The sequence below is a fragment of the Alligator mississippiensis genome, chromosome 2, assembly GCF_030867095.1.
Source record: "Alligator mississippiensis isolate rAllMis1 chromosome 2, rAllMis1, whole genome shotgun sequence".
Lineage (NCBI taxonomy): Eukaryota > Metazoa > Chordata > Crocodylia > Alligatoridae > Alligator > Alligator mississippiensis.
In genome coordinates, this window is record NC_081825.1 from 63303414 (window position 1) to 63322343 (window position 18930).

The following is an 18930-nucleotide window of genomic DNA, read 5'->3' on the forward strand; positions in this document are numbered from 1 at the left end:
ATGAATCTATGAATATCCGCTGCATTCTCTTCATCCACTCAGCTAGTTGCTTTGTCAAAGAAGGAGATCAAGTTTATTTGACACAATTTTTTCTTAGTACATCCATATTGGCTGGTTGCAATTTTGTTGAAGTCTATGTTGATGCATCTGTATATCACTGTTTTTTTCTGTATGGTATGTCTACTGCTAAGATTCTGTTCATTCTATTTTATCTAGGTCTTTTACTTGCACTGACCTATACTACAGATGGTGGGGCTTCTCTGTTGAATGCACATCATTGTAGAAAGCATACATCTTTACAATGGACCCCTCTGAGAAGCAGCTATTTGCAGGAGAAGGATATCAGAAAAATAAGTGTCACTGCTGACATTGTGATTTTTAGTCTCACAGGGACCATAAAGGATATAGCTGTACTGTGTTGAGTACAACAGACTTTAATAATCCAAGAAATAAAGCAGTATGGAGTTGTGTCAGCAAGTCATTTGTGCCCTATTCTAAGAGTTGCAAATTTTTTTTGGCTGGTAGGGAGAATTTTTTTTTCCTTATAGAATCATATCTTGAAGTCCTTGATCTACACTGAGCACAAAGGTCAGGTGATTCCATGCATTCTCTCCTGATTATTGCCAGTCTACTGCAGTTCCTATCTTCAAAAAAGGGAGGAAAGTAGATCCAGGGAACTACAGGCCTATCAGTCTGACCTCTATCCCAGGGAAGATCTTAGAAAAAAAAATTATCAGAGAGACCATTCTTGACCAACTGGCTGATGGCAACGTCCTGAGGGATAGCCAGCATAGGTTTGTTGCAGGTAGGTCTTGCCTTACCAATCTCATCACCTTCTATGATCAGGTGACATAACCTGGACAAGGGAGAAGAGATTGATATCATATATCTTGAGTTTAAAAAAGACTTTCGATCTAGTATCCCGTGATCATCTCATAGAAAAACTGGTCAACTGCGGCCTTGGCTACATCGCAGCCTGCTGGCTGGGGAATTGGCTCCAAGGTCTGACCCAGAGTGGTAGTTAATGGAAGTCTATCATCATGGTACACCATGACCAGTGGGGTACCCCAAGGCTCTGTCCTTGGGCCTATACTTTTTAACATCTTCATTAATGATATGGACACTGGTGTCAGAAGCAGACTGGCCAAGTTTGCTGATAACACCAAATTTTGGGGTAAAGCATCCTCACCCAAGGACAGAATGGAGATCCAGGCCAACCTCGACAGGCTCAGAAAATGGGTGGATGAAAACCTGATGGCGTTTAACACCAAAAAAATGCAAGGTACTCTACCTTGGGAAGAGTAATCTGTAGTATGCTTATAGGCTTGGCAGCGCTACTCTTGCTAGCAGCACAGCTAAAAGGGACTTGGGTGGCATGATTGACCACAAGATGAATGAGTCACCAATGTGATGTTGCAGCTGGCAAAGCAAGCAAAACACTGGCTTGCATCCATAGATGCTTCTCTAGCAAGTCCCAGGATGTCATCCTCCCACTGTACTTGGCCTTGGTGAGGCCGCAGCTGGGAGTACTGCATCCAATTCTGGGCTCCACAATTCAAAAATGATGTGGAGATGCTTGAGAGAGTCCAGAGGAGAGCCACACAATTGATCAGAGGGCAGGAAAACAGGCCTTATGATGAGAGGCTGAGAGCTATGGGACTCTTCAGCCTAGCAAAGTGCAGGCTCAGGGGAGACCTGGTGGCTACCTAAAAGTATATAAAGAGGTATACATCAGGATCTGGGGGAGCACCTGTTCACCAGAACACCCCAAGGGATGATAAGGTCAAATGGTCACAAACTCCTCCAAGACCATTTCAGGCTGGACATAAGAAATAGCTTCTTTACTGTCCGAGGCCCCAAGGCCTGGAACAGACTGCCACCAGAGGTGGTGCATGCACTTACTCTGGACTCCTTTAAGAGATACTTGGATGTTTCTTTTCTGGGATCCGTTGACCCAGCTGACTTCCTGCCCTGGGGCAGGGGGCTTGACTCGATCTTGCGACGACCTTTCCAGTCCTAATGTCTATAAAATCTACAAAATCTTTGATAGCCAGATTCCACTGTCCATTTCCAGTGGGATCCATGTTAGGATGCTGCACTGTAGTAGAATTTAAGCTTAAAATACTTAATACTGTCCATTATTAATACTGATTCAATCCAGAATTACTTGAGAGTTCTTCCAGTTTTTAGAAACTTTGCTGCCAAGCTTACCCCTTTCAGCCCATATTCTTAGTCATCTATACAAGTCATTGTGAGAGATATTGCACATTCCCATTATGGATCCTCAGACTAGAAGCTTTGGACTAAAGAATCCTCAAACTGTGGTCCACGGACCACCACTGGTCCATGAGCTCCATTCAGGTGGCATGCAGAAAGGTTGCGAAACAAATCAAGAATATCTATACTTGTAAGGTAGGACTACTGGTATTAAAATACGAGATGTGTGCTTTGGATTTGTAGAGCAACAACAACAAAATTTATTAAGTGGTCTGCCAAGACCCTCAGCAATTTTCAAGTGATCCACAAAAAAGAAAAAAAAAAAAAAAGCAGCTTGAGAATCACTGCTGTAGTCTATCCTCACTCAAACAAAAGTGGAAGGACTTCTATTATCAGCCTTCAAATTTTTTATGCCTCACAAAGTAAGTGGTAACAGTGTTCCAGAGTAGTAAAACAAGCAAACAAAGACACTCCATAAACTGTTTTTTCTTGAAGCTCACAAAAGTCTGTTTTTTGAGTGGCTTCTTACTGAGAGTACATAAAACACCCTTAGGGAGCATTATGGGAGAAACCAAACAGACAACACATTTTAAAACTACCATATGCTAGAAAACCACCATCAGATAAAGCACTTTGAAAGATGATGTTTCCAGAAAAGCACCTTTAGTCACGTTAGCAACATTTATCTAAATCTAGAAATATCACTTTCACACAAGTTAAAATTGCTCTGCAAGAAATGTTTTCCTGTAAGTGCCTATTCAAGTTCATGAATTGCTAACAAAAAAATCTTCCCCCACCTCCCCTCCTTTCGCTCTTGAATAGAACAGATTATGCCTAACTGAAAACTGCAGTCAGAAAAGCAATCAGACTGACATGGTTAATAACAGATACCTTGACTAAACTATCATTATAGGCTAAATTAAAATTGCATTTTTTTTCTAAATATGAAATCTGCCATTGTTACAGAATGTGAGCTCTCTCTCACTTGGATTTAAGAGAAAAGAAACAATCACAGCTTTCGTATATCATTTTTTATGTGCATCTGGGTCTTACACATCTAGGTTTCAAATGTATTGTTGTTATTATGCCTTTTATTCTTCTCTCTAAATCATGAGCATAAAGTAGAGACAAAACAGTGCTAACAGGGCTTCCCCTCCCCCCCAATCAGGGTCACCTGATGGCAGTCATTTCTCTGGAAGTAGTCATGGTTGATTTAAACATACAAAAAAGTTCTAGCTAGTCAATAGCCTAACATGCCTCACCCCGGTACCCACTTCTTAACATACATAAAAGAGTTCCTTTTGTATTAACCTTGGATGAAACATGCTTTTGACATTGGAATTTTCTATTACAAGAAAACAACTGTTTATATTTTTTTTAGGGAAGAATAATAGCTCAGTTTAAAATACTCCTAAAACATGACAGGATATGCTTGTAAAATATAATTTCTTTCTGTTAATATTATGCCCATTATCCTACTATCTAAACTTCAACAAATCAACATATTTAGAAAATATTTTTCAGTGGGACTATTTATATGCTTATGATTAAGCAAACCCCAAACATGCAATTCTACTAGGGATTAAATTCTGGGGGAGGGAGGGGGGAGGAGGCGGAGTGGAGACAACAAAATTCCTCTACTCCATCTTCTTGTAGCAGAATACAGTTCTCTTCCACCCAGTTTTCGTGGGCAGAGGAACAGAAATGGATTTTTCATGACTCCCCATCTTCCTCCCTCAACAATTCTGGATATAGATGCATATAAATAAATAAATAAATAAATAAATAAATAAGGTGGGGGGCATTTAGGACTCAGTCTGACCTTGTTGCATTACATTCAATTCAATATATTCTGGTAACTACAGACCTAATTCCCCTGAGATTGTTTTATTCTCAGTGTCTGACACTCCAGATCTGGGCAGGATGAGATGTTCTGGTGTGGTCTGCAACTGATTTCTGAGGCCTGTAAGAGGTAAGGGAGAATTGAGATAGATAAAGGCTCCAGCTTGCCAAATGCTTGTAAATTTAGAAACTAGATTTTGAATTCTTTTGTCACTATTACAACCATAAGGACTTAAGTTCGTCATTCATGGATGTGATATGTAGTTGTTTCTTAATGAAGTATACTACCTTATTCAAGGGGTTCTCTAGCTAAAAAGGTACACCCTAAAATTCAAGCACATTTTATGCGTTTCACTACATTGCATCTATTCTGCTGATTTTAGGAAAATAAAAGGAATTAAAAGGAAGAGTTTCTGTTAGGAACAAGTACCTGAAAGCAGGTCACTCACCAACCTTCCTCATCAAGGAAAGTAAGCTCTAAGTTCAGGTACCCAGTCAGTTTTTTTTTCATATGGGCAACCTTGCCCCTACAGTGAACAACAAAGCAATGCAAAAATCAAATGAAAGTTAAACCTGCTGTCTTTCTTCAAACCTAGAGAAGATAAACCAGGCTTTGGGCTTCTTCCATGGCATGGCATGACAACCTTACCTCTTTTCTGCTTTTGGTCCTCTGTTCCTGGAGCTCTTGACTCTCTTTAGCCCCACCCTCATTTACTGGTCATCAGTTGCAGCTGTCACCTCCCCACTTGACAGACTCTTTCACCTGCTGACTATCTGTATCTGTGTCTAAGCCCTCTGCAGCCTGAGAACCTCTTTATAGCAGCAAATACTACAGCTTTAAGGTAATAAATTCTTGTCCTTCGGGCTGTAGTCTTTTCTAAGACTTTACTTCATTCTACTTTTTCTGGATCTGCTTTTAAGCTTCAAACTGTTTGAGGCAGGAACTGCCTGCAATTCTGTTTCTTCTATAGAGAAAAGCATCAAGCATTTCAAATTCAAACTTCCTAATTACCACTTGTGTGGAGAGAATAAGGAGCACTTATTGACTGTATAGAATTGACTAAAATACAAATAGCAAGATCTTGCAATTCTTGCTCAGGCAAAACATATCTAAGTGAACAAGAGCTTTAGCTTGCATACAGAGTGTAGGTCTTGACCTCCAAGTCATATCCTAAACCACAAATAAAGTCTTTGCTGTAGTGCAACTCTTTCATCAAGGTGATTATGTAGAGTAACAGAATGACTATACAGAGTACTGGAATGACTGATGTTATAATTTAGACAAAATTGTTGTTGCATAATTTTCATGAAAATATAATCAAAGCCTTCACACATGACTATACAGAACAGTATCACATACAATGCTAACAGATAAAGTCCATACTTCTGCATGCTTGCAAAAAAAAAAAATACTGGACTTTGAGGAGAAAGTAGTCTATTCCTGTTAGAACACACAATCTTAAGGAACTGTAAAGGTTAAAATCCACAAAAGCAATGTTTCAACTATTGTGTACACATATGATCGAGAGGAATGGGCAGGCTTCTCTGCACATCAAGCCTTGTGGTTTTACTCCTGGATCTTCATTACACTACTTCAACCTGATGAAGGGTGTTTGTGCTCAAAAGCTTGCTAAGAAGAGTTTCTCTCACCTATTTGAGTTTGTCTAATAAAAGACAGGATTTACCCAAAGAACTTTCTGTCTATATTTGAGCATTATACTTACACATCTGTGAGGTCAGTTTAGGCAACAAATGGCTATCCACTCCAACTTAGTTCACCCCCTTGTAGACCCTACTTTTATATTCCCAGTTAGGTCAATCTGAGTGTCAAACTGTATAGATGTTCTCTGAAGGCTAGATCAGGCAAACAATGGGTAGCCCCGTCTAACTTAGTTAACTTGAAAGGTGCACTAAATTTAGGTCAGGCCTGGGTTAGACTGATCTACTTAACATGTTCAGAGCACAGCCCTGAGAAGGGGAAAACCCAGCCACTTGCCCCAGCCCTGGGGGTAGTGTTTTTCTTACCCCTACACCCAACCTGGCTTTTTTTTTTTTTTTGGTCACCTTAACCCCATTATCCCCAAATAAGCAACCTTCCCTGCAGACTAGCTAACCCCACCATGGATCCAGTAGCCTCTCCAATCCCATGAAACTGCCCTGCTCACCAACCAAAGCTAGTCTCTTTAATCACTCCATACTGCTCCTCCCTGCAGACCTACTAGCCTCTTCAAACCTCTCCTCATAGACCAACTTCCCTGTGGACCTGCTAGCTCCCTGATCTCCCCTACCTGTACCTCCACCCAGATTGGTACTTAGATTGGGTTCCTGGAACTGACAAACAGCTGTAAAACCAGCACTTGATCTACAACCACGTGGCTTAAAGTAATTTCCTGGTAATGTCTGTATTGTTTTGCAGTTCATTTGCAAGAAGGATGATTCAAATGAGGAATGACTTAGCTAGATCAGGTGATCATTTTTTACCTGATCTAATCCCCCAAACTTCTAAGTGTAACATCTGTATGTACTCTAAACAGCTGACCTTGCTTATTGCTATACTGATCTATAAAGTGGGAACTCCCTCAGAATTTTAACACTGCTCATGATTTACAGCTGTCTTTTACCTTACCTGTGCAAAATGCTTCCCTTTTACCTTGATATTTACTCAAGTAAACCAATGAGTTAGAAACAGCTGCAACTTTTATACCTCTCCCTCATTCCCCATGGAGATCCCTTGCCAATTTGTGATTTTACATTTTTCTCCATTTTTTTTTTTTTTTTAACAGTTCACTCAATGGAAGATGAATATAGATCAAATGAACTGAAAGAGTACAGAAAAAAATGACACTTACTACATGCAAAATGTGCCAAATATGCAGAATGACTAAACAAGGAAATGAGAAAATTATTTTTTTCCTAAGTTATAACTGTAATTCTTTGCTGTTTTGTTAAAATTATATTTGTGTACATTTAAAGAATGCATTTCAGTTTTCAAGCTGAAATGAATATTTCCTATATTAACACAGAAAAAAAAGCACTGGAACTGGTATTACCTCTAAGTGAATCCACTGTAGAAAGTCAAGAGCACATAAAGAAGCATTTTATTTTACCTCTGTGATGTCATCTTATTTACCTTACTTTATCTGCAAAGTTCTTTCCTCCCCAGTATTTATTGAAATATAGAATACAGATTTAGATTATTAGAATCCTAGACATAAAACATGTCTCCACAGCAATCTGTTTCCCCTAAAATACATAATTCTAAATAATCTTGTTAATTTTACTGCATGAAAACTGGGGGTGCTAAATTTTGGGATCTCTCTTTCTGCCCCTCCAAGTTACAGCCTTACAACCCATAGCCATATATACAAAAATCAACAGAGATGCCATGGTTGTCATGTCATCCCATATGCGAAGGGTTTGCAGAACAGACTTTAGTTTACTAGATAAGTTATTTTCTAAAAGTGGTGTTTCAAGCAATTAGTTGTCTCTTAAATGTCTTTTTCCTGCTGTTTTTTTAGCTCTGTTCTATATCTACTTCCACATAAAACCACACATCATTTGTTGTTAATGAAAATGGTGGCAAACAAATTGAGCTGTAGAGACATTAATCCAACTGGACAATTAGATATCTATGCTAACTGGCATTATCATTTGTCATTGCCTTATTCAGACCATTCCATAAAGAGAATTATTCATCTGTATACAAACAAATTCTAAAGAATAATTTCATAATTATTGAAAAAATATGGTTGTGAATGTTAAAAAGACTATGAAAACTATATCAAAATAACACTAATTTTTCAAAGAGCGTAATGTGCACTTGGTGAGCTGTTATTTATGAGTTTAATATGTGTAAATGAGACCTACATAAGGAAATATTGTCAGTATAGTCAAAGAGGTTATAAATTGCTGGGCAGAGATGATAAAAGTCACTATTTCAAATTATTTATACTTTTATTTGGTGAGAAACTAATGTCTTAGGTGTTGAAATACCATTGTTACTAAATAGTAAACTTCAAAGCAAATCTTTTCATATTGCTAGCCATTGTTACACTGAACACCAAGTCTTTTTGCATAGTTACATATATACTAATTTTTCATTAAAAAGGCATACTTACTAGCATTTATCACACCATGGAAACTAAGCTTCTTTATTTATCCTTTTTATAGCTACAGGAATACTAAAGCTCATATACAAAAAATCTATAACTATTTTGGCAGAAAGCAAGTACAATCAATGAAGAAATCCCTTCAACCCCTCATTAAGGATGTCCAGGTACTGCTAAGCTAATATGCCTTTACATGATTATATTCCATGCAGGCATAGACTTTTCAAACACGTTTATAATATACAACCCTTTCCCCCAAACGTATTGTATTTAGTCACCACTTCCTGTAAAATAACCATTTCATCTCTAATTTTCCCTCTTAAACCTGGCCCCTAACCGTGGTCTGTCCACACCCAGACAGAGCATCGGGTTTAGTAACAATAATTTATATTAAAATACAAGGATTTCTTAGGGCAATGTCATCATGACATGGCCTGGAGCCTGGACTGGTACCTGGCCAGTTGCCCCAGTCACCGTAGGCACCATTGCCTTATGGCCCTCAAAGTTTCAACAGTGTACCAAGATGTTACTGCAGAATTTCTACATTCTAATGCAGATGCTGAAGTTCATTACGAACAAGAAATTAATTAAAGAAGAGGTCTGTCTTTTCTCTTTAACAAAGATGTGCAATATATGCATTAGCAGCTCTTTTGTCTGATTCAGTCCACTTCAACTATTGTTGTAAACCTGCTCCTTCAGATTCTAAACAGAAACATTTCTATAAGTGTCATGCCTGGAGCTGGGGTGGGGCGGGGGGGGGGGGGGGAAAACAAAATAACCCCGCCTCACAGGCCCAGCCTGGCTACTCCTCCCCTGGAGAAAGCTGGGCTGGGCCCTTGAGGTGGGGAAAATTTATCTGACTTCCTGAGCTCCAGGCACAGAAGCTTCCACTGCTGTTAAGACACTCATGTGGGTGGGCTATAGGGGGGAGGGACCACCCCCCACACAGACACCCATGCAAGCCTTGCCCAGCTCCAGCAGGGGTAGCTGGTGGGGGCATGTGTGGCAGGAGAGGCTCCTCTCCTCCCCCTCTTCTCCTGCTGTCACTTAAGAGCTGGAAACGGGTGGGTCTGGGGAGAGGGGCAATCTGGAAGCATTTTGGAAGGTTGCTGGAGCATCTCTGCCTGCTGGCCAAGGCCTGTGCAGGCAGGCTCTGAGCCCATCCACCCAATAGTTGAACACACCGATTGGGTTTAATGGTGCTCTAACTCATGGCACTGTGTGTAGAATGCTATGAATTAGAGCACCTTCAGATGGGCTGTCTGCATTTGTGTAACCACCCCATGTTGTTTAAAATCATATTAAAGTGCTGTGGTCTCATTTGCAACACAAGAAGTGCTGTATTAATTTTTTATAATAAAAAAAAAAAAATGAAAAAAAACGAAAAGCTAGAATTTTCTGGGGGTGGTTCCTTCAGTGTGATGAGGGGAGCATGGAGTCTAAAAAGGTTAAAATAAAAACACTAGAATAGAGTAGAGGACAAGGAAACGGGAGGAAGAAAACAGAAGTGTGTGAAATGTTCATATTCCATCTACTTTCTTTGTTACACCTGAATTCCTAGAAATATTGCCTCTGGGTGCAAATTATTATGTCTCTTGTACGTAAGCCTTGCAGGTTACACAAGGCTTACAAGGTTGATTTCTACTGCTGTCATTGCAAGCAAATACATCAGCATCTAACTGAATTCATTCCACACCTAAAAACTAAGATAGCACATTTCCTGTTTATTCAAATTCTGCTATGTGTACATCCGTTTGTTTTCTAAAGAAACACATTTTTCAGTTTCAACTACTAATTGTAGTCTAGTAATTGTAAAATTCAGCAATTATATTTAAAATAGGGGCTCTGTTGTCAGTTACAGATCATTAGTATTCTAGAAAACCAAGGACTCAATCAATATCCATGCAATGCAACATTGACATAATCAAGAAGGAGCCCACTATGTCAACATTGTGCTTTTGCCCTTTATTCAGACAATATTTTCTTTGACCTGAGCTTTAGTATGAGCTATACAACACACATTTTCAACTCCTAGATGTTAAGACTGGTATGCAACCATTTTGCAGAAACAGTTATTTTACCCTAAGACCAAATTAATTAACTGCCAGTGCTAAGGTATATATTATTTGTTTAATTAAACAAGATGACAATAATGACTTATACTTAGCCTAGATCTCCTTAGACCTGTGTAAACAAGAAATAACTCCATACAGTTATTGTGGAAAGGAAAATCCAATTCAGTAGACCAGATTTTGACCTCTTTTATCTTAGGGTAACTCCACTGAAAGCAGTTAGTTACATCAGGGTTTAAACTAAATTAAGATGAGAAGCTGGCTCAGGGTCTCCAATAAGCATACTTATGAAAAGTAACAGAGACCAAATAAGTTTACTGCATAAGTTGATGAACATTTTTTTCCTAAAAACAATGCAAGAGTTATCTATTTAAAAGTTCATAATTAAATGAATGAGAGAGAAAATGAAGAAGAGCGTATGAAAACATGTGAAGTGTGAAAGGGATTAAATTTTATCACAGGAGACAAAAATGGAAAAGACTTACCAGGTTGTCTAGTCCTCCCATGGGTGGTACAGGAATATCCCCTCTTGTATAGTCCTTTGTGTAGTCTAATCATTAGGGACCTACCAAATTAATGGCAGAAGTGGAGTCTATAGCTCCTTTAACCTTGCAGTGTCCCCTGTGCCCCTGCCCGCACTGATCGTTGGAGGGGCCCCACTTGCAGCTTGCTCCTGACCAATGGGGAGGCAAAAGATTCATTTTAAAATATGGCACCACTTTTACCTCCTGCCACTAATTAGCTGGGAGGCCCTGGACAGCTCTGTGGTTTCCTGGTGACTGGCAGAAAGGCAAAAATGAAGCCATGTTTAAAATGGTGGTTTTAGCTTCCCTGCTGATCAGGAGGGAGCAGCAAGGTCCTCTGCTAATCAGCAGCAGGGGGTGGGGGTGCAAGGGGCAGGGTGCATGCAGGAGAACATGTAAGATTAAATGAGCTGCTGTGCACTCTACTTCTGCTGTGAATTCGGTAGGTCCCTACTAAATCATAAATGTCCCAAGCCATACTGCTTACACCACTGTCATTGGGCAACTCTTTTTGAACTATTATGTCTCACTGAAAACAAGTTTTTACTGGCAGTGAAACTACTCCCTATTTCTCCTAATTATGCTCTTTTGCACTGTTAAAGACCCATCCTAGTGAGCAAATGTACATAAGATGCTAAATGTGCAGTAGATTAGTTCTACTGTGCATTAGTGCGGCAGGCAAAAACCATGCTAATGCACTTTAAAATTAGTCTACTGGGCATTAACATCACAAAAAAGCATGTGCCAGTGCTACTGTGCAGTAGCACCAATTAGGGTACATTCAGTTAGTAGCTATTATATAGATACTAAGCGTAGTGTGCCATAATTACAGTGCATTAATGAACATTTAGAAGCATCCAGTGTTATGTACTCTTATGATTTCATCATACCTTTCACAAGTCACTATTTTCCTTAAAGTTCCATATCACAGAGTCTTTAATATTAGTTTTCAGTTAAAACAACAGCAGCAAAGTTCTTAGTTTTCATGGTTGTTGTTGGAAACTTGATACATGAAATCCAAATGATCAAAGCCTAGAAGAGAAAGGGGAAATGCACATATTTTCTCTTTTACTTACTTTTTTTTTCTTGTTTTCTTTTTTCTTTTATTTTTTTTTTTTAAGTCAACTGTTTCTTTTAGCTCATCTTTTAGTATCTGGGACACAGTTCATGATTTTTTCATGCCCTGATTTGCTAATGTCAGAATACTGAATCTACAGGCTTCTATCCAGGATTAGCTAAATAAACCCAAGAATGCTAGTGATGTTAGAAGAAATGCAACCTATTCAATTCATGATATGTGCATCCCTGTGCATGCTCAGAAGACCAGAGATGGGTAGATTTTCTGTGCTGTTTTCTCAGGATGATTTAAAATAGATGGCACTTGTTTTTACTTCCCACATTCTGGACCACAGTGGACTACAGTGTTAATTAGAGCACAGAAGCTTAATGAAGGAGGGGTGATCAGGACATCAGAAAGTGTGACAGAGACACCTAGAGGGGGCACAAGAGCATCAGCATCTGTGTTGACAGCACTGCTGCTGCCATAGTAGTGGCAGCACAGCCACTGACACTGCCTTGCACATAGTTGCTGCCTATGGTGCTCAAACACCCCATTATGCCTTTGTTGGATCAGGTAGATACTTTCTATTAACTGGTCTTCCAATAACTGCCTACAAGCAACTAATATTCTCCACAGAGCTAAGCAGCACCATGGAATCTCTTGCCACTTTCAACATCCCTAGTTCTTGTCCCGTCCCCCCCCCCCCCCCCCCAGGCAGAACATGACCTAGGGGAATTCTACCCTAGCTAATTGCAGTTCTTTTACAACCCCTCTATGTTGTGTTAGCAACATACGGGTTTCTTACAGATGTTTAACCCCCCTGCAAAAAAAAAACAAACAAAAAACCCCATACTTTAAACTCTAGGCACTCCCATGCCAAGCCCAGCACATGCCCAAAAGAGGCAGAACGTTCGTTGGACCCAGCTTGCCCAACATCCATATAGTTTGGGCACTGGGCTTTTTTGGCACTTATATCTAATAGGTGACTGAATCAGATTCAGACAAAAGCTCCAAAAAGCCCCACTGAAATATCAGATCTATATAGACACTGCAGAGCTGGGTTGAAGTAATGCGCTGCTTCTTCTAGTAAAGTGATTTTTTTTAACCTCTGCAAACAGCCACAGGGGCCACACTTGCAGATTATTAGAGATCTTTTGCTCCTGAAAAGATTTTTCCCTTTTGGAAAAATTATGTACTTTGCAAAATTTTCTGTTTTTGTTTTCCCACCCCATAAACCTTGTCAGGTATCTGATGCCAAGAAAAGATTAGCAATTGGTCACATTGGTACAGACTGGGGTTTTTTTGCCTTCTTTGTAGTAAGAGGTGTGACCCTCTTCCTTTGATCTCTTGAGCATATTTCAACCACCTTTGCAACAGGTGAACATTGGTGTGCACATGCACACACATGCGCGCGCGCACACACACACCCCCACACCCATGTCACATGGATTGTGCTATCAGCTTCCTTGTTTCTGCATCTAAAGAAGCCATGGCTAAGTTAAGCACCCAAAGTATCCAAAGGTCAAGGCTCTTCCTAGATACTTGTCAGTTCAATTAGTCATTACATATTTAACTCAACTTTTACTTGGTAATTAATCCAGCCAACAACGTTGTTTTCTCTCCTCAGGAGCCTCGTTAGGCTTTATTTGGGTTTTAACTTCACATCTCTGTGAAGCCAATTAACAACACTGGATGACATGCGAAAAAGAAAAAAAACCCATCTCCCCTCTCAAAAAAATGAGGTGTAATATTGCAATATCAGCATCTGTTTTTACATTTGTTTTTCATTTGATTGTAGAAAGCAAATTGGGTAATTTACACAGGTACACAGGAAATGGGAACAATATTTTTTTATCCTAATCTATTATCTCTCTAAATACAGGAACTTCATTCAATGCCTAACCGGTATAGCATAACCAGCCCACAGTCTGAGTTAAAAAACTGGGGTTTTTTTAAGTTTGGATATATTCATAGTTGGTAGGGTCAGAAGGGACCTGAGCAGATCATCAAGTACGACCTCCTGCCATTGGCAGGAAAGAGTACTGGGGTCAAACGACCCCGGCCAGGTATTCATGCAGCCTCCTCTTAAAGACCCCCAGGGTAGGAGCCAGCACCACTTCTCTTGGAAGTTGGTTCCAGATCCTAGCCGCCCTGACAGTGAAGTAGCACCTCCTGATATCTAGTCTGAATCTACCCTCTGCCAGCTTGTGACTTATTTCTTGTCACTCCTGGTAGTGCTTGGGGGAACAGGGACTCCCCCAATGCCTGTTGGTCCCCCCGACTAGTTTGTGAACAGCCACTAGATCCTACCTCAGCCTTCTCTTGTGGAGGCTGAACAGGTTCAGGTCCCTTAACCTCTACTCATAGGGCCTGCCCTGCTGACTCCTGATCATGCGGATGGTCCTCCTGTGGACCCTCTTCATGTTGTCTACATCCCTCCTGAAGTGCGGCACCAAGAACTGAATGCAATACTCCAACTGCGGCCTGACCAGTGTTGCATAGAGGGTGAGGATCACCTCCTTGGACCTTCTTGAGATGCATCCGTAGATGCATGACAAGGTATCCTTCTTGACCACGTCCCCACACTGTCGGCTCATGTTCATTTTGGCATCAATAATGACTCCAAGATCCTTTTCTGCCTCTGCACTGATAAGAAGGGAGTTCCCCAGCCTGTAGGTATGCTGCTGGTTCTTCCTCCCCAGGTGCAGCAGCTTGCACTTGTCAGTGTCTTACCCCATCCTGTTCTCATCCGCTTACCCCTGTAACCTGTCTAGGTCCACTTGCAGCCTATTCTTCCCTTCTAGCATGCCCACTTCTCTCCACATCTTAGTGTCATCTGCAAATTTGAACAGGGTACTTTTTACCCCCTCATCCAAGTCACTGATGAAGATATTTGTCACGGCGGGGTCCTCTAGGAGGGCCGTGATCTCCTCGAGGTCCCTCGCTCCATGTCAAGGCCAGCCCAAGGCACCCTCTTATTCTCGCCCACCACGTCTTGCTGGAAAATATGATTGGGAGGCTGCCTATGACTCCCTGGGCACAGCTACTCGGGACCTCTGTCCCTGCGTGTTCCTGGACTCCCCTGGGGGTCTCCCGGTGTAATGGGTGCTCCCCAAGCACCCTAGCCTTATGGGCTACGCATGGCTCCTATAAACCCCTAATAGCACGCCCCAAGCCTCGCAGATGTACCAGACGTTGGACTGTCAACTTAACACGCCCATTCTCCCGGGCCTCCTCTGTAATCTCGCCCACTCCTGGGCCTCCCCTGTAGTCTAGCCCACTCTGGGCTCTCTCTAATACTCAGCTCCTCGCTGGGGACTCTCGTCAAGCCCACTCTGGGCCTTCTCTAAAAGTGTCGTCCTGCTCAGGGACCCTCTAGCGGGTCTCCGGTCCTTCAGGCCAACCGCACGGGTACCCTCTCTGATCGAGGCTCATCGCACTGCTATCCCCTCTCCTCAGGGACAACCGCAGCACCTTGCCTCTGTCTGAGGGGTGTTGCCACACTAGCCTACGGCCGTGCTCGCTACGTCTGTCTTGGGCTTCTCAATATGGCGCTCCCCCTCTCCGGGGCTCGCCGTGCCCACCTTGGGCTTTTCAATATGGCGCTCCCCCTTTCTGGGGCTCGCCATGTCTACGCTAGGGCTTCCTAGCAGTGCCCCCTTCTGGGACTCATCATGCCCACACTGGGGCCTCACAAAGCCACCCCTCTCCGGGACTGGGGTCTACGTACCCCACACACAACCCGGGGTCTCTGTTCCCCGCCCGCAACCCACTGGTTGCACTCCTCGCTGCCAGTCGCGCCTTCACTGGCGCTGCGCCTTCACTGGCACTGGGGTCCCCATACCACTGGGGTTCCCCCTTAAAGTACTGCGCCCTCACTCAGGCACTGGGACCCCACCCCTCTGGGGTCCCTGTGAGGCCTCCTCCAACCCCTACAGCCTCACCCAAAACCTCTGGTGTAATAACAGAGCCAAACATAAACTTCAGCCTCCTGGCTGTAACTCAAACACGAAAGCCCTATGGCTATAACAGCATTGCTCTATATGACAATGGTACTTGCTACTAGGCTCCTCTCTGCATCTTCACTCCCGGAGCTCTTGTCTCTCCAGCTGCTGGCAGGGAACTGCCAGCCTAGCCTTAGCCCTGGGCTTTATGAGGGCCAGGCCCTGCCCCCTTCTGGCCAGCTGATCCTTATTAGTTGCCCCAGCAACCTGCAGCTGTGCTCATTAGGCTCTGCCAGGGCTCTCTCCCTGGCAGTTTCTCCTCTCTAGGAGCAGGCACCGAGGTGCCCTGCGACAATATTGAACAGTGCAGGCCCAAGGACCGAGCTCTGAGGAACCCCACTGCCCACATCCCACCAGGTCAAAAATGACCCGTCCATGACCACGCTCTGGGTGCGGCCCTCCAGCCAACTAGTGACCCATTTGACTGCATAGGTGTCGATGCCACAATCCCCATGTTTTTAAAATTCTTCTAATTTAAAAAAGTTAAACCATTTATTAATAAGTCAAACAGTGTGAATTATTGCTTTATGCAAATTTCTAGCATTTAAAAGATAAAATGTATACATTAATAACAAAAGCAATGTGGTAAATACAATTCTAAATCATAATAGATTTAGTCATTTATTTCCTGAATTCATTTTCTCTATTTATTTTCATTTGTGAAAGGCATTCATAATAATAATTGAGCTCGGACAGTCAGCTACAGCTCTTGTAAACATATTTCAATACTTTAAGAAGGAATTATTTGTTGTATCTTTATGTAAACTGATGTGCTATTCTACAATACATCTGTATTTTATGATTACTTGCTTAGATTTACCAAGGTATTAGCATTCACCAAGAGTCTATTATAGAACTTGATTACCTTGTGTATTATAGTGATAGATCTACAGCCGTTGTGGTAGTATTACAACTCGTACCACTGAGGCCTAATTAATCTCTTATGAATCAGATCAAAATTAGCAGTACAGGACAGTTCAAAAATAGGGCCCTTACAATGTTACAACAAATATTGGTATATGTTGTAAATGATGCCAAATTAAGTCAACCACTGGTTTAAGGGCAAGTTAAAATATCAAAGAGGAGTATGTCAAAATGATTAACTGTGTAGCATGGGACATTTTCAAACCACTGGAGGAAGTAATCTATTCCGTCAAAGTAATAATATTTTTTGTTAAAAAAGAGAATACATTATAACACAATATTTGGGAGATCACAGACTCTTTCTTTTTCTTTTTCTCCCTCTCTCTCTCAGGTTGCAGGTAGAAACCAAAGACCATTATGGATAGAGTACAGCCCGTATGAAGTGGCAGCACATTATTGTGCCATTACCAAAGTATCCCAAAAAAGAAACTCAGGTTCAAGGAGACAATTACCTCCCTACACTTTGTTTGCCACAGTGGACAAGTAACTTACCATATTTACTCAAATGCAGAACAAGATTTTTTTTTCCCAATTGGCTTGGGAAAAAAATCCCCTCATTTCATAATTTCATACAAGGGAATCTCACTAAATACACTGTCTGTCAATAAACTGCTGCAAAAAGTAGCATGTGCTCAGCAATATAAAACCAACTATTAAGTTTATTGAATGCAACCAACACTGATCGTGACTAGAAAACACATGGCCCACATTGGGCAAACATGCTGATAGGAAACTTGTGTGTGTGTGTGTGTTTGTGGGCCTTAAAAAAAACAAACAAAAAACCCAGGAAGTTGCTCCCCCAGGATGGAATGAGCACTGGGCCTGGAAGTACTGCAGTACCAGACTGGCACTTGAGAGCAACCACCAGCACCCTACCATGGTGCCAAAAATGCTGTTGGAAATATACCGCAAGGAGAGATTAGTGCAGTCCTTATGTATAAGAAATATGGTAGCACCCATTGTCTGCAGTCGCCTTCACTGCTGACTCAATGGTGCAATGGTGAGGCACAACATTGCATACATTTCAACTTCCTCTACATTCTCACAGCTGAACTATGCCTTTCTTCCCCATTTCCAATTATTCCTATTTCTCCATCAGGCTTAAATACCTGGTAAAAATCACAAAATGGAGCCCCAAACAGTTCACCCAGAATCCCCCTGTCACCCCACCTCTTAACATGGTGCATTTGATTAGTGTGGCCCCACCTTCCATGAAGTGAAAACGGACTAGTTTGCCCTGTGCCTTATCTGCACATATATTTTTGGACCATCCCAGGGCTTGTGACAAGAATACAATTCCAGTCATAAGTGTAAGGGCTAATTAGCACGGGGTCCTTTGTTGGGTGAGGTATCTGGATTATACACACATACTGAGCAGTGCTGAGCTAAAATGCTGTTGACACATGTGTGGCCCAGCCCAATGAACTATGTAATAAATCATGTGCTTTTGACTTTGAACTAATATTATGTCTAGTTTGTATTGTATGTAAGTAGGTTAAAAAGTGCTGCTTAAAAGTGTGTTTATGGAGTACCTGTGCTACATTTTACAGCAGTTTAAAAAGAAGGTAACATGAAATAATCCTGGATGACAAAGTTCATGGGTACTACATGCAAACTGCTTCAGCCATGTTTAATTTCAAGTTTATTGTTTTCAAATTTACTCCCTACTTCCAGGTGGTCAGGGAGACCAGAGTCTGATAGTAAGGAGAGGGGAAAGGGGCTGCCAGGGGAAAAAGCTGGGGGAGGCAGTGATCAAAGGGGCTGCCTGACCCCCCCTAAATTTATTTTCCCTGCTGTAGCAGTAGGAGGGGGACAAATTCATGGCAAAACTACAACAATTAGATTTCATACCTGGAAAATTATAACAAATTTATAAATTTTATATAGATGGAATCTGATTATTGGGGAATTATGTTATAATCATGGTTGTCTTCTATCTGAGTAAATACAGTATTGTTGACTTTTATCTGGAATAGTTTATTCCATACCCTGCCTAATACATCAGCCATAGTAGTAAAAGTGAGGTACCATCCATTTCTCAGTCTTCACAGCTGAGAAAAGTCTATGTACCACACAGAGCTGTGACTGGGGGAAGAAAGTTCTCTCTTCCTTCTCTGTTGGCTCCTGCAATCAAGGTCAGAATCTAACTCTGACAACTTAAATCCTCTTGATATTGAT

At 41.5% G+C, this 18930-nt stretch overlaps 1 protein-coding gene across 1 annotated transcript in view; it reads right to left on the minus strand.

Moving 5' to 3' along the window:
• The window catches only part of SGCZ (sarcoglycan zeta), a 779950-nt gene extending 767443 nt beyond the window's left edge, over window positions 1–12507 (minus strand). The window contains exons 1-3 of the mRNA XM_059721776.1: window positions 11655–12507; window positions 10726–10805; window positions 4085–4180 (exon numbers count right to left, since the gene is read on the minus strand). The gene's annotated coding sequence lies outside the window, so the exon portion shown is untranslated. The remainder of the gene's footprint in view (window positions 1–4084; window positions 4181–10725; window positions 10806–11654) is intronic.
• Between the last annotated feature and the right edge of the window lie 6423 nt (window positions 12508–18930).